This window comes from Triticum aestivum, chromosome 4D, assembly GCF_018294505.1.
Source record: "Triticum aestivum cultivar Chinese Spring chromosome 4D, IWGSC CS RefSeq v2.1, whole genome shotgun sequence".
NCBI classification, from domain to species: Eukaryota; Viridiplantae; Streptophyta; class Magnoliopsida; order Poales; family Poaceae; genus Triticum; species Triticum aestivum.
In genome coordinates this window covers 19,658,876-19,671,238 of record NC_057805.1, presented here as the reverse complement: position 1 = coordinate 19,671,238, position 12,363 = coordinate 19,658,876, and positions in this window count along the sequence as shown.

Here is a 12,363-nt window from a genome sequence, read left to right as displayed (position 1 = left end):
GCAAGTTCACCAAAGTCCATGCTTTGTTCTGATACATGGATCCTATCTCGGATTTCATGGCTTCTAACCATTTGTCGGAATATGGGCCCACCATCGCTTCTCCATAGCTCGTAGGTTCATTGTTGTCTAGCAACATGACTTCCAAGACAGGATCACGCATTACTCTGAAGTAGTGCGCATCCTTGTCGTCCTACGAGGTTTGGTAGTGACTTGATCCGAAGTTTCATGATCACTATCATAAGCTTCCACTTCAATTGGTGTAGGTGCCACAGGAACAACTTCTTGTGCCCTGCTACACACTAGTTGAAGTGACGGTTCAATAACCTTATCAAGTCTCCACCATCCTCCCACTCAATTCTTTCGAGAGAAACTTTTCCTCGAGAAAGGACTCGTTTCTAGAAGCAATTACTTTTGCTTCCAGATCTGAAATAGGAGGTATACCCAACTGTTTTGGGTATTCTATGAAGATGCATTTATCCGCTTTGGGTTCGAGCTTATCAGCCTGAAACTTTTTCACATAAGCATCGCAACCCCAAACTTTTAAGAAATGATAACTTAGGTTTCTCTAAACGGTGTCGTCTCAACGAAATTGCGTGGTGCCCCCTTTTAAAGTGAATGCGGTTCTCTCTAATGCCTAACCCATAAACGATAGTGGTAATTCGATAAGAGACATCATGGTATGCACCATATCCAATAGGGTGCAGTTATGATGTTCGGACACACCGTCACACTATGGTGTTCCAGGCGGTATTAATTGTGAAACACTTTCCACAATGTCTTAATTGTGTGCCAAACTCGTAACTCAGATATCTCTATGATCATATCATAGACATTTTATCCTCTTGTCACGACGATCTTCAACTTCACTCTGAAATTACTTGAACCTTTCAATAATTCAGACTTGTGTTTCATCAAGTAAATACACTCAGCATCTACTCAAATCATCTGTGAAGTAAGAACATAACGATATCCACTGCATGCCTCAGCACTCATTGGACTGCATACATCAAAATGCATTACTTCCAACAAGTTGCTCTCTTGTTCCATCTTACTGAAAACGAGGCCTTTCAGTCATCTTGCCCATGTGGTATGATTTGCATGTCTCAAGTGATTCAAAATCAAGTGAGTCCAAACAATCCATCTGCATGGAGTTTCTTCATGCATATATACCAATAGACATGGCTCGCATGTCTCAATATTTTCAAAAACGAGTGAGTCCAAAGATCCATCTACATGGAGCTTCTTCATGCGTTCTATACCAATATGACTCAAATGGCAGTGCCACAAGTATGTACTATCATTACTATTTTATATCTTTTGGCACGAACATGTGTATCACTGCGATCGAGATTCATTTTAGGTGCAAGACCATTGAAGGTATTATTCAAATAAACAGAGTAACCATTATTCTCCTTAAATGAATAACCGTATTGCGATAAACATAATCCAATCATGTTTATGCTCAACGCAAACACCAATCTCGATGGTAGAGGGAGCATGCGATGCTTGATCACATCAACCATGGAAACACTTCCAACACACATCGTCATCTCACCTTTAGCTAGTCTCCGTTTATTCCACAGCTTTTATTTCGAGTTACTAACACTTAGCAACCGAACCGGTATCTAATACCCTGGTGCTGCTAGGAGTACTAGTAAAGTACACATTCATATAATGTATATCCAATATACTTCTGTCGACCTTGCCTGCCTTCTCATCTACCAAGTATCTAGGGTAGTTCTGCTTCAGTGACCGTTCCCCTCATTACAGGAGCACTTAGTCTCGGGTTTGGGTTTAACCTTGTGTTGGAAATATGCCCTAGAGGCAATAATAAATTGGTTATTATTGTATTTTCTTGTTCATGATAATCGTTTATTATCCATGCTAGAATTGTATTGATAGGAAACTCAGATACATGTGTGGATACATAGACAACACCATGTCCCTAGTAAGCCTCTAGCTGACTAGCTCGTTGATCAATAGATGGTTACGGTTTCCTGACCATGGACATTGGATGTCGTTGATAACGGGATCACATCATTAGGAGAATGATGTGATGGACAAGACCCAATCCTAAGCCTAGCACAAGATTGTGTAGTTCATTTGCTAAGAGCTTTTCTAATGTCAAGTATCATTTCCTTAGACCATGAGATTGTGCAACTCCCGGATACCGTAGGAATTCTTTGGGTGTACCAAACGTCACAACGTAACTGGGTGGCTATAAAGGTGCACTACAAGTATCTCCGAAAGTGTCTGTTGGGTTGGCACGAAGCGAGACTGGGATTTGTCACTCCGTGTAAACGGAGAGGTATCTCTGGGCCCACTCGGTAGGACATCATCATAATGTGCACAATGTGACCAAGGAGTTGATCACGGGATGATGTGTTACGGAACGAGTAAAGAGACTTGCCGGTAACGAGATTGAACAAGGTATCGGGATACCGACGATCGAATCTCGGGCAAGTAACATACCGGTTGACAAAGGGAATTGTATACGGGATTGATTGAATCCCCGACATCGTGGTTCATCCGATGAGATCATCGTGGAACATGTGGGAGCCAACATGGTTATCCAGATCCCGCTGTTGGTTATTGGCCGGAGAACGTCTCGGTCATGTCTGCATGGTTCCCGAACCCGTAGGGTCTACACACTTAAGGTTCGGTGACGCTAGGGATATAGAGATATTAGTATGCGTTAATCCGAAAGTTGTTCGGAGTCCCGGATGAGATCCCGGACGTCACGAGGAGTTCCGGAATGGTCCAGAGGTAAAGATTTATATATGGGAAGTCTTGTTTTGGTCGCCGGAAAAGTTTCGCGCATTATCGGTATTGTACCGGGAGTGCCGAAAGGGGTCCGGGGGTCCACCAAGGGGTCCACCTGCCCCGGGGGGGCCACATGGGCTGTGGGGTCTGCGCCTTGGCCTATATGGGGCAAGGGAACCAGCCCCAAGAGGCCCATGCGCCAAGAGATAAGGTAAAGGGAGAATCCTAAAGGGGGAAGGCACCTCCTAGGTGCCTTGGGGAGGATGGACTCCTCCCTGGCCGCACCCTTCCTTGGAGGAAGGGCCAAGGCTGCGCCCCCCCCTCTCCCTTGGCCCTATATATAGTGGGGGGAAGGGAGGGCAGCAAACCTAAGCCCTGGCGCCTCCCTCTCCCTCCCGTGACACATCTCCCTCCTCCCGCAGCGCTTGGCGAAGCCCTGTTGGAATCCCGCTACTTCCACCACCACGCCGTCGTGCTGCTGGATCTCCATCAACCTCTCCTCCCCCCTTGCTGGATCAAGAAGGAGGAGACGTCGCTGCTCCGTTCTCTTGAACGCTTCCGCTCGCGATCTACAAGGGTATGTAGATGCACTCCTTCCCTCTCGTTGCTAGTAAACTCCATAGATTGATCTTGGTGATGCGTAGAAAATTTTGAATTTCTGCTACGTTCCCCATCAGTGGCATCATGAGCTAGGTCTATGCGTAGTTTCTATGCACGAGTAGAACACAAAGTAGTTGTGGGCGTTGATTTTGTCAATTTACTTGCCGTTACTAGTCTTATCTTGATTCGGCGGCATCGTGGGATGAAGCGGCCCGGACCGACCTTACACGTACTCTTACGTGAGACAGGTTCCACCGACTGACATGCACTAGTTGCATAAGGTGGCTAGCGGGTGTCTGTCTCTCCCACTTTAGTCGGACCGGATTCGATGAAAAGGGTCCTTATGAAGGGTAAATAGAAATTGGCATATCACGGTGTGGCTTTTGCGTAGGTAAGAAACGTTCTTGCTAGAATCCCATAGCAGCCACGTAAAACATGCAACAACAATTAGAGGACGTCTAACTTGTTTTTGCAGGGTATGCTATGTGATGTGATATGGCCAAAAGGATGCGATGAATGATATATGTGATGTATGAGATTGATCATGTTCTTGTAATAGTAATCACGACTTGCATGTCGATGAGTATGACAACCGGCAGGAGCCATAGGAGTTGTCTTAATTTATTGTATGACCTGCGTGTCAATGAAAACGCCATGTAATTACTTTACTTTATTGCTAACCGTTAGCCATAGTAGTAGAAGTAATAGTTGGCGAGACAACTTCATGAAGACACGATGATGGAGATCATGGTGTCATGCCGGTGACGAAGGTGATCATGCCGCGCCTCGAAGATGGAGATCAAAGGCGCAAGATGATATTGGCCATATCACGTCACTTTATGATTTGCATGTGATGTTTATCATGTTTACATCTTATTTGCTTAGAACGACGGTAGCATAAATAAGATGATCCCTCACTAAAATTTCAAGAGACGTGTTCCCCCTAACTGTGCACCGTTGCGAAGGTTCGTTGTTTCGAAGCACCACGTGATGATCGGGTGTGATAGATTCTAACGTTCGAATACAACGGGTGTTGACGAGCCTAGCATGTACAGACATGGCCTCGGAACACATGCGAAACACTTAGGTTGACTTGACGAGCCTAGCATGTACAGACATGGCCTCGGAACACAAGAGATCGAAAGGTCGAACATGAGTCGTATAGTAGATGCGATCAACATGGAGATGTTCACCGATGATGACTAGTCCGTCTCACGTGATGATCGGACACGGCCTAGTTTGACTCGGATCATGTATCACTTAGATGACTAGAGGGATGTCTATCTGAGTGGGAGTTCATTAATAATCAGATGAACTTAATTATCATGAACATAGTCAAAAGGTCTTTGCAAATTATGTCATAGCTTACGCTTTAGTTCTACTGTTTAAGATATGTTCCTAGAGAAAATTTAGTTGAAAGTTGATAGTAGCAATTATGCGGACTGGGTCCGTAAACTGAGGATTGTCCTCATTGCTGCACAGAAGGCTTATGTCCTTAATGCACCGCTCGGTGTGCTGAACCTCAGCGTCGTCTGTAGATGTTGCGAAACATCTGACATACACGTTTTGATGACTACGTGATAGTTCAGTGCGTAATGCTAACGGTTTAGAATTGTGGCACCAAAGACGTTTTTGAAACGTCGCAGAACATATGAGATGTTCCGAAGACTGAAATTGGGATTTCAGACTAGTGCCCACGTCAAGAGGTATGAGACCTCTGACAAGTTTCTTAAGCCTGCAAACTAAGGGAGAAAAGCTCAATCGTTGAGCATGTGCTCAGATTGTCTGAGTACTACAATCGCTTGAATCGAGTGGGAGTTAATCTTCCAGATGAGATAGTGATGGTTCTCCATAGTCACTGCCACCAAGCTATTAGAGCTTCGTGATGAACTATAACATATCAGGGATAGATATGATGATCCTTGAGCAACTCGCGATGTTTGACACCGCGAAAGTAGAAATCAAGAAGGAGCATCAATTGTTGATGGTTAGTAAAACCACTAGTTTCTAGAAGGGCAAGGGCAAAAGGGATACTTCATGAAACAGCAAATCATTTGCTGCTCTAGTGAAGAATCCCAAGGTTGAACCCAAACCCGAGACTAAGTGCTTCTGTAATGAGGGGAACGGTCACTGAAGCAGAACTACCCTAGATACTTGGTAGATGAGAAGGCAGGCAAGGTCGACAGAAGTATATTGGATATACATTATATGAATGTGTACTTTACTAGTACTCCTAGCAGCACCAGGGTATTAGATACCGGTTCGGTTGCTAAGTGTTAGTAACTCGAAATAAAAGCTGCGGAATAAACGGAGACTAGCTAAAGGTGAGATGACGATATGTGTTGGAAGTGTTTCCAAGGTTGATGTGATCAAGCATCGCATGCTCCCTCTACCATCGAGATTGGTGTTAAACCTAAAATTGTTATTGGTGTTTGCGTTGAGCATAAACATGATTGGATTATGTTTATCGCAATACGGTTATTCATTTAAGGAGAATAATGGTTACTCTGTTTATTTGAATAATACCTTCAATGGTCTTGCACCTAAAATGAATCTCGATCGCAGTGATACACATGTTCGTGCCAAAAGATATAAAATAGTAATGATAGTACCACATACTTGTGGCACTGCCATTTGAGTCATATTGGTATAGAACGCATGAAGAAGCTCCATGTAGATGGATCTTTGGACTCACTCGTTTTTGAAAAGATTGAGACATGCGAACCATGTCTATTGGTATATATGCATGAAGAAACTCCATGCAGATGGATCGTTTGGACTCACTTGATTTTGAATCACTTGAGACATGCAAATCATACCACATGGGCAAGATGACTGAAAGGCCTCGTTTTCAGTAAGATGGAACAAGAGAGCAACTTGTTGGAAGTAATACATTTGATGTATGCAGTCCAATGAGTGCTGAGGCATGCAGTGGATATCGTTATGTTCTTACTTCACAGATGATTTGAGTAGATGCTGAGTGTATTTACTTGATGAAACACAAGTCTGAATTATTGAAAGGTTCAAGTAATTTCAGAGTGAAGTTGAAGATCGTCGTGACAAGAGGATAAAATGTCTATGATATGATCATAGAGATATCTGAGTTACGAGTTTGGCACACAATTAAGACATTGTGGAAAGTGTTTCACAATTAATACCGCCTGGAACACCACAGTGTGATGGTGTGTCCGAACATCATAACTGCACCCTATTGGATATGGTGCATACCATGATGTCTCTTATCGAATTACCACTATCGTTTATGGGTTAGGCATTAGAGACAACCGCATTCACTTTAAAAGGGCACCACGCAATTCCGTTGAGACGACACCGTTTAGAGAAACCTAAGTTGTCGTTTCTTAAAAGTTTGGGGCTGCGATGCTTATGTGAAAAAGTTTCAGGCTGATAAGCTCGAACCCAAAGCGGATAAATGCATCTTCATAGAATACCCAAAACAGTTGGGTATACCTCCTATTTCAGATCTGGAAGCAAAAGTAATTGCTTCTAGAAACGAGTCCTTTCTCGAGGAAAAGTTTCTCTCGAAAGAATTGAGTGGGAGGATGGTGGAGACTTGATAAGGTTATTGAACCGTCACTTCAACTAGTGTGTAGCAGGGCACAGGAAGTTGTTCCTGTGGCACCTACACCAATTGAAGTGGAAGCTTATGATAGTGATCATGAAACTTCGGATCAAGTCACTACCAAACCTCGTAGGACGACAAGGATGCGTACTACTTCAGAGTGGTACGTAATCCTGTCTTGGAAGTCATGTTGTTAGACAACAATGAACCTACGAGCTATGGAGAAGCGATGGTGGGCCCATATTCCGACAAATGGTTAGAAGCCATGAAATCCGAGATAGGATCCATGTATCAGAACAAAGCATGGACTTTGGTGAACTTGCCCGATGATCGGCAAGCCATTGAGATAAATGGATCTTTAAGAAGAAGACGGACATGGACGGTAATGTTACCGTCTATGAAGCTCGACTTGTGGCAAAGAGTATTTTCACAAGTTCAAGGAGTTGACTACGATGAGATTTTCTCATCCGTAGCGATGCTTAAGTCCGTCGGAATCATGTTAGCATTAGCTGCATTTATGAAATCTGGCAGATGGATGTCAAAACAAGTTTCCTTACCAGTTTTCGTAAGGAAAGGTTGTATGTGATACAATCAGAAAGGTTTTGTCGATCCTAAGGATGCTAAAAGGTATGCTAGCTCCAGCGATCCTTCCATGGACTAGAGCAAGCATCTCGGAGTCAGAATATACGCTTTGATGGAGTGATCAAAGTTTTTGGGTTTATACAAAGTTTGTTAGAAACTTGTATTTACAATAAAGTGAGTGGGAGCGCTACAACATTTCTGATAAGTATATGTGAATGACATATTGTTGATCCGAAATGATGTAAAATTTCTGGAAAGCATAAAGGGTTGTTTGAAAGGAGTTTTTCAAAGGAAGACCTGGATAAAGCTGCTTACATATTGGGCATCAAGATCTATAGAGATAGATCAAGACGCCTGATGATACTTTCAAAGAACGCACACCTTGACATGATTTTGAAAGAGTTCAAAATAGATCAGCAAAGAAGGAGTTCTTGGCTGTGTTACAAGGTGTGAGTATTGAGTAAGACTCAAGACCTGACCACAGCAGAAGAGAGAGAAAGGACGAAGGTCGTCCCCTATGCTTTAGACGTAGGCTCTACAGTATGCTATGCTGTGTACCGCACATGAAGTGTGCCTTGCCATGAGTTGGTCAAGGGGTACAATAGTGATCCGGGAATGGATCACATGACAGCGGTCGAACTTATCCTTAGTATCTAGTGGACTAAGGAATTTTCTCGATTATGGAGGTGAAAAGGAGTTCGTCGTAAAGGGTTACGTCGATGCGAACTTTGACACTAATCCGGATGACTCTGAGTAGTAAACCGGATTCGTATAGTAGAGCAGTTATTTGAAATGGCTCCAAGTAGCGCGTGGTAGCATCCACAAGATGACATAGATATTCGTAAAGCACACACGGATCTGAAAGGTTCAGACCCGTTGACTAATAACCTCTCTCACAAGCATAACATGATCAAACCAGAACTCATTGAGTGTTAATCACATAGTGATGTGAACTAGATTGTTGACTCTAGTAAACTCTTTGGATGTTGGTCACATGGTGATGTGACCTGTGAGTGTTAATCACATGGTGATGTGAACTAGATTATTGACTCTAGTGCAAGTGGGAGACTGTTGGAAATATGCCCTAGAGGCAATAATAAATTGGTTATTATTATATTTCCTTGTTCATGATAATCGTTTATTATCCATGCTAGAATTGTATTGATAGGAAACTCAGATACATGTGTGGATACATAGACAACACCATGTCCCTAGTAAGCCTCTAGTTGACTAGCTCGTTGATCAATAGATGGTTACGGTTTCCTGACCATGGACATTGGATGTCGTTGATAACGGGATCACATCATTAGGAGAATGATGTGATGGACAAGACCCAATCCTAAGCCTAGCACAAGATCGTGTAGTTCGTTTGCTAAGAGCTTTTCTAATGTCAAGTATCATTTCCTTAGACCATGAGATTGTGCAACTCCCGGATACCGTAGGAATGCTTTGGGTGTACCAAACGTCACAACGTAACTGGGTGGCTATAAAGGTGCACTACAGGTATCTCCGAAAGTGTCTGTTGGGTTGGCACGAATCGAGACTGGGATTTGTCACTCCGTGTAAACGGAGAGGTATCTCTGGGCCCACTCGGTAGGACATCATCATAATGTGCACAATGTGACCAAGGAGTTGATCACGGGATGATGTGTTACGGAACGAGTAAAGAGACTTGCCGGTAACGAGATTGAACAAGGTATCGGGATACCGACGATCGAATCTCGGCAAGTAACATACCGATAGACAAAGGGAATTGTATACGGGATTGATTGAATCCTCGACATCGTGGTTCATCCGATGAGATCATCGAGGAGCATGTGGGAGCCAACATGGGTATCCAGATCCCGCTGTTGGTTATTGACCGGAGAGTCGTCTCGGTCATGTCTGCGTGTCTCCCGAACCCGTAGGGTCTACACACTTAAGGTTCGGTGACGCTAGGGTTGTAGAGATATTAGTATGCGGTAACCCGAAAGTTGTTCGGAGTCCCGGATGAGATCCCGGACGTCACGAGGAGTTCCGGAATGGTCCGGAGGTAAAGATTTATATATGGGAAGTCTTATTTTGGTCGCCGGAAAAGTTTCGCGCATTATCGGTATTGTACCGGGAGTGCCGAAAGGGGTCCGGGGGTCCACCAAGGGGGTCCACCAGCCCCGGGGGGGCCACATGGGCTGTAGGGGTGTGCGCCTTGGCCTATATGGTCCAAGGGCACCAGCCCCAAGAGGCCCATGCGCCAAGAGATAAGGGAAAGGGAGAGTCCTAAAGGGGGAAGGCACCTCCGAGGTGCCTTGGGGAGGATGGACTCCTCCCTGGCCGCACCCTTCCTTGGAGGAAGGGCCAAGGCTGTGCCCCGCCCCCCCCTCTCCCTTGGCCCTATATATAGTGGGGGGAGGGAGGGCAGCAATATCTAAGCCCTGGCGCCTCCCTCTCCCTCCCGTGACACATCTCCTCCTCCCGCTTGCGCTTGGCGAAGCCCTGCCGGAATCCCGCTACTTCCACCACCACGCCGTCGTGCTGCTGGATCTCCATCAACCTCTCCTCCCCCTTGCTGGATCAAGAAGGAGGAGACGTCGCTGCTCCGTACGTGTGTTGAACGCGGAGGTGCCGTCCGTTCGGCGCTAGGATCATCGGTGATTTGGATCACGACGAGTACGACTCCATCAACCCCATTCTCTTGAACGCTTCCGCTCGCGATCTACAAGGGTATGTAGATGCACTCCTTCCCTCTCGTTGCTAGTAAACTCCATAGATTGATCTTGGTGATGCGTAGAAAATTTTGAATTTCTGCTACGTTCCCAATCACCTTGGGATTCTCCACTAGAGCAGCAAATGATTTGCTGTTTCATGAAGTATCCCTTTTGCCCTTGCCCTTCTTGAAACTAGTGGTTTTACTAACCATCAACAATTGATGCTCCTATTTGATTTCTACTTTCACGGTGTCAAACATCGCGAATAGCTCAAGAATCATCATCTATCCCTGATATGTTATAGTTCATCACGAAGCTCTAATAGCTTGGTGGTAGTGACTATGGAGAACCATCACTATCTCATCTGGAAGATTAACTCCCACTCGATTCAAGTGATTGTAGTACTCAGACAATCTGAGCACATGCTCAACGATTGAGCTTTTCTCCCTTAGTTTGCAGGCTTAAGAAACTTGTCAGAGTTCTCATACCTCTTGATGTGGGCACTAGTCTGAAATCCCAATTTCAGTCTTCGGAACATCTCATATGTTCTGCGACGTTTCAAAAAACGTCTTTGGTGCCACAATTCTAAACCGTTAGCATTACGCATTGAACTATCACGTAGTCATCAAAACGTGTATGTCAGATGTTCGCAACATCTACAGACGACGCTGAGGTTCAGCACACCGAGTGGTGCATTAAGGACATAAGCCTTCTATGCAGCAATGAGGACAATCCTCAGTTTACGGACCCAGTCCGCATAATTGCTACTATCAACTTTCAACTAAATTTTCTCTAGGAACATATCTTAAACAGTAGAACTAAAGCGTAAGCTATGACATGATTTGTAAAGACCTTTTGACTATGTTCATGATAATTAAGTTCATTTGATTAATTAATGAACTCCCACTCAGATAGACATCCCTCTAGTCATCTAAGTGATACATGATCCGAGTCAAACTAGGCCGTGTCCGATCATCACGTGAGACGGACTAGTCATCATCGGTGAACATCTCCATGTTGATCGCATCTACTATACGACTCATGTTCGACCTTTCGATCTCTTGTGTTCCGAGGCCATGTCTGTACATGCTAGGCTCGTCAAGTCAACCTAAGTGTTTCGCATGTGTTCCGAGGCCATGTCTGTACATGCTAGGCTCGTCAACACCCGTTGTATGCGAACGTTAGAATCTATCACACCCGATCATCACGTGGTGCTTCGAAACAACGAACCTTCGCAACGGTGCACAGTTAGGGGGAACACATCTCTTGAAATTGTAGTGAGGGATCATCTTATTTATGCTACCGTCGTTCTAAGCAAATAAGATGTAAACATGACAAACATCACATGCAAATCATAAAGTGACGTGATATGGCCAATATCATCTTGCGCCTTTGATCTCCATCTTTGAGGCGCGGCATGATCACCTTCGTCACCGGCATGACACCATGATCTCCATCATTGTGTCTTCATGAAGTTGTCTCGCCTACTATTACTTCTACTACTATGGCTAACGGTTAGCAATAAAGTAAAGTAATTACATGGCGTTTTCATTGACGCGCAGGTCATACAATAAATTAAGACAACTCCTATGGCTCCTGCTGGTTGTCATACTCATCGACATGCAAGTCGTAATTACTATTACAAGAACATGATCAATCTCATACATCACATATATCATTCATCACATCCTTTTGGCCATATCACATCACATAGCATACCCTGCAAAAACAAGTTAGACGTCCTCTAATTGTTGTTGCATGTTTTACGTGGCTGCTATGGGTTTCTAGCAAGAACGTTTCTTACCTACGCAAAAGCCACAACGTGATATGCCAATTTCTATTTACCCTTCATAAGGACCCTTTTCATCGAATCCGATCCGACTAAAGTGGGAGAGACAGACACCCGCTAGCCACCTTATGCAACTAGTGCATGTCAGTCGGTGGAACCTGTCTCACGTAAGTGTACGTGTAAGGTCGGTCTGGGCCGCTTCATCCCACGATGTCGCCGAATCAAGATAAGACTAGTAACGGCAAGTAAATTGACAAAATCGACGCCCACAACTACTTTGTGTTCTACTCGTGCATAGAAACTACGCATAGACCTACCTCCTGATGCCACTGTTAGGGAACGTAGCAGAAATTCAAAATTTTCTA